Source organism: Mytilus edulis, chromosome 12 (assembly GCF_963676685.1).
Source record: "Mytilus edulis chromosome 12, xbMytEdul2.2, whole genome shotgun sequence".
NCBI classification, from domain to species: Eukaryota; Metazoa; Mollusca; class Bivalvia; order Mytilida; family Mytilidae; genus Mytilus; species Mytilus edulis.
Window position 1 is genome coordinate 9,134,712 of NC_092355.1, and position 4,804 is coordinate 9,139,515.

The window sequence follows — 4,804 nt, forward strand, 5'->3', positions numbered from 1 at the left end:
TAGTCACCAAATGTTGAATTATTTAGTGAGAGAACATCATCTATATAGCGGAATGTAGAGTTAAAGGATATTGCTACCTTCTTATCTTTCTTCCTAAGTAGTTCCTGTATGAAGTCAGCCTCGTAATAATGAAGAAACAAGTCGGCAAGAAGAGGGGCACAATTTGTTCCCATTGGAATGCCGACAGTCTGTTGAAAAACATGTCCCCCGAACGTAACAAATGTGTTGTCAATCAAGAAATCAAGCATCTTTATAATGTCAGTTTCAGATATTTTTTTGTTTTTTTAATAGGAGTGATCCTTTACACAATAGGATTTATCCCTCCCTAAGACAAGTTACTTGTATCTATAAAGTGGACATTCTGAATCTTAGCCGGCCATAAACATAATAAATTTTATTTATTGTAAACCAATATTGGTTTTATTGTATGCAATATATGTACTATTTTTACGCTACAAACTATATGGATCATTTAATTTCCTATTTAGATATATTGAGGTTGTTCATTCCATTAACAATCCAAGCTAATTGGGTTACATTAATATATTCTTCATAACTGAAATTAAAGAAACAGTAGAGATATACCCTTTTCTGTTTCATTTGTAGACTTATACCTTGAATTTGACATAAACAGTAATATCATTACTAGAGCCAATGACAAAGAGATGATTTTAAATTAATTTTGAAATTATCTATTTCCCTCTTCTTATAGTACAATACCAACTTCACCTCCATATGGGATATACTTTCAAACTAATTCGGTACTCAAAAGTTTGCAGCTGTTAATATGACTTTGTAAATCGTCACTTATGTACGAGCATAAAGTTGATGAACCAGGGGTATGTCAAAGAACGTCTCGTCCTTTCTCTAAATACGTTTATCGGATGATGATAAAACATTGTTGATAAATAGTCCAATTTAACTTAACAAATGCTACACGACGGTCTTGGAGTATAGATTCTAGGCACTGACGTTTTTGTTATCTTCTTAATAATATGTTTTAGTATTCTTTTATTTGTCTTTAAAAATATTACTTGTTGGCAATATTTCATTTGACGTGGCTAGGTTCTCATACATTTCGTCTTTGTGTTATTGTGCTTTTGTATTTATCTGTATTTTTGTCTTTCGTTTTTGCTTATGTTCTTTTTCTATATACTTTTTTGTTTATCTTTGTTGACATAGATGCTTGTTTATATAATGATTAAGATTTTAACACAATGTTGACTTGTACTGTTGTACCCCTATTTTTGACATTTTTTCCTATTTATATTTTGTTCAAACATCGTTGTGCATTTTTGTTCTAGTCTGCAGAAGATAGCAAAGTAATTAAACACATGAGTTTCATTTAGAAAGGTCCACGCCGTTAAACCGTTTAAATCACTTACTACTGTTTACAGATGTCTAGTGTCCTTCTATTATCTATAATAAATACTACTCACAAATATTTTTTGGCAAAATTCATTAAATCCAGAAAAGCGTCTCGAACGCGTCAAATTATTAAGTCTCGGTTAGTGTATAGAAAGGTATATACTATGAAAATTAGAGCGAGGGGCTTGCCCCAAGCTCTTATTTTCATAGTTTATACCATTCCAATTTAGCACATATTTACAACTTGAGTAATCCTGTAATAAGTCCATTGATATGTTTTTGCTGACTAGGTGTAGCTCATTGACGTAGTTTTGTACATCTTCTCACTATTATCATTGTAAGATATTGACTCCATAATGAAAAGATTGTAGTTGCTGGTGTAAGTATTAGATAAAATACAAAGGTAACAAAGAAACAGGCCGGTAACAACCGTTGCCGGATAGTTTTTCTGCACGAGTAGTCAGGTCACCTGACTACAAGTGCAGAAAAACTATTCGGCTGGTTGTTACCGGCCTGTTTCTTTTGTTACTTTTGTTTTTTATCTGACTTGTACGACGTTTCAAGAAAGTAATAATACATTTTGCAAGACTAAACATTTGAGAAATTTAGATAGCCATCAAGCAGTAAATGTAAGTTATAGTATAAACACCTTTTTTTCATTTCCCTTCAATCGAGATTTTTTTTTTCAAGAAAAAAAAAAATCAGGAATCTAATAATTTGATAAAAAAAAGAACCGTTTCAAGTAAAAGATGAATGTTGTACATTAAAACTTTTTAAAATGCAACTTCGTAACAAAGTAGTGTATTAAAGAAATATTTTAGTGGTAAGGAGGATAACGTTTGATTTTTATGGATGAAACGGAAAGCGGGGGAAGGGGGGGGGGGGGCTAATTCATTTTAAAAATAACAGGCTGTGATCTTTTTTTTTTTATGAAAAAATGCAGGATGTGCCATTCCATTCCCCCATCCCCCCTTAAAAAAATCGTAAAAATCGCGCGTTTGTTGCCAAATACATGAATTTAATATTCAGTGGTGGGGGGTCCAAGGGTTGGAAAACCCTTTTTTTGCATGATCAATGCATTTAAATTGGGACATACAGTTGGCCCCCCTTCCCCCTGTTTTGTCCTGGATTTGGACCTGGATTCGCCACTGATATAAATTCGATAACAATATAAATGTATCAAAAGAATGAATTTCCTTCTTCATTAGTGAATGAAATGTTTATGAAAACATGGATTTTGTCTTAATATTATATTCAGGCATATACAATGTACTTTAATATTTTTTTAAATTCATGCTCGTCTCTAGATCTGCAAGTGTTGATCGGTAATAAACACGTGTTACATTATGATCCAATCGCAGCTTACCGCCCAAAATTGATGACTAAGTTGAATGATTTTCTTCTAGATTTGCTGCTTATTTGGACGTGTATTACATGAACACTTTTTGTTTATAGGATCAATCGTGCATTGGTGAGTTGATAGGGATTTTATCTTTTGAAAAGATTTGATTTTTATTTACTTATTTCCTGTCTTATTTTTATTGAAATATACACGTCAGTATCATCATTTCTTTATTTTCAGCATTGTCCAAAATACTATTCATATCCATATATTGAAGAAAACATTTATTGACCGAACATTTTGCTTCATAAAGGGGGCGGTATGTTCTATTTTGAGAATATTAACTATTTACTTTTCAACGCCATCACCCAAATGTTTTTGTTTAAATAAGCACTATTTACGGTATTCGGAAAACTAGGAATCATGCAAAACATTAATATGTCATCTGCTTGACCATAAAAAAAAAATTCTCATAAAATTTGGGATCAAAATATCTTTTTTAGGAGATAGCCATATCCCCCCCCCCCTTTTTTGAAGTTAAATGTCTAATCCCTTAGTGTACTGATATGAATAGTATTTTACTGGAAATGTTTGAAAAAAGATATTGATGCTAACGTAAATATTTTGTTCAATAAAAAGACAGGAAATAAGTCGGTGAACCAAAAAGTTCAAATCTAATTGAAAGTTAAAGTGCTCATGAACTCACTGATCATGCACGAGTGATTCTATTCATAAAAAGTGTCCGTGTAACAACTAAAAAGAGTCCGTGTATCATCTAAAAAGAGTCCGTGTAACACCCGTTAATGTACTGTTTTTCTATAGCTCTGCGGGGGGCAAAGTCGTACAAGTATGTTTATTGGTATAAATCTGTGTTTTACTATACATGATAAATTTTAAAACATATAGATAGTTTGCAGTGGCAGATCCAAAAAGAGGGTGGTGGAAAACGCTTTTTTTGGGGATGATCAATGCTTTGAATACGAATATACAGTTGGACCCTCTCCCCTTTTATTTTGGGTTGGAACCCCATTTAAAAATGGATGGACATGCCCCTGATATGTACCCATAGGTAGTCTAGTGGATAGTTAACATGCATGAAATATTTGTCACTGGACATTAAGCAATCAATAATCAATCAATTCGAATTGCTTTAATTTCCCTTCACAAGGTTTCATGGTTCACTCGATTTTTGGGTACAAAGTAATTACATGAAAGATAAATGATTACAATTTCATATGGCATTGTACTCTAATCAAGTTATAAATAACTATATGTTTTACTTTGTATTTAATTGAAAGAAACTTTTATTGTCAAAAACATTTTTAGATCCAAAGATTAAATAGTAGGGTGTTTAAAAATTAATTTGAAACTAATTACAAACTATTTAGTTTAATTTGGAACACAACGTTTTTTTCAAAATAGCCAGTAGCAATTTGTATTTCAATATCTTGATTACGATCTTACCCTTGTGGTCATTCATGCGTAGATACTTAGTACACGGAAAAAGTATTTACTATGAAAGTTAGAAGTCAAATTCAAGCAATTTGATTGGACGAGAAATTGTAAGTATGTGCTAATATATGAATTGTGCTTCTCACACCTCTTTTCCAACTTAGTTTATTTTGGTACCTTCTTCAGAAATAAAACAAAATGAATTGGACAGATATTTTTTTCTTGGTTAGACGGATATTTACATATATTAAATGTTGTCTTTTCACAGATATTTTGTAAGACATACTAGATTGTTTTGTTATACAAATTTGTTCTTTGTCTTTTTGTCAACGATATCTTTGATGTCGCATGAATAAGCGGCATTTTTTATTCCTCTGTTATTGTATCTCAAATTAAAAGATATATAGTGCATTTAAAAAGTAAAATAAAAAAATACCAAATCATAGGCAAATTTCAAACGGAAAGTCCATAATAAAATTGCAATATCAAAACCTCAAACACATCAAACGAATGGATAACAATTGTCACATTCATGACTTGGTACAGGCATTTTCGTATGTAAAATAGTTATATTTAGATGAACTGTGTAAAGTTATAATATTCTTTAAATAAATAACGTTATATCATTTTTTGTAGATGATG

General features: G+C 31.4%; 1 protein-coding gene across 3 annotated transcripts in view; it reads left to right on the forward strand.

Annotated features, from left to right (window-relative positions):
• LOC139499653 (double-strand-break repair protein rad21 homolog) overlaps window positions 1-4,804 on the forward strand; it is a 127,973-nt gene that overhangs the window by 17,596 nt on the left and 105,573 nt on the right. The window lies entirely within an intron of this gene.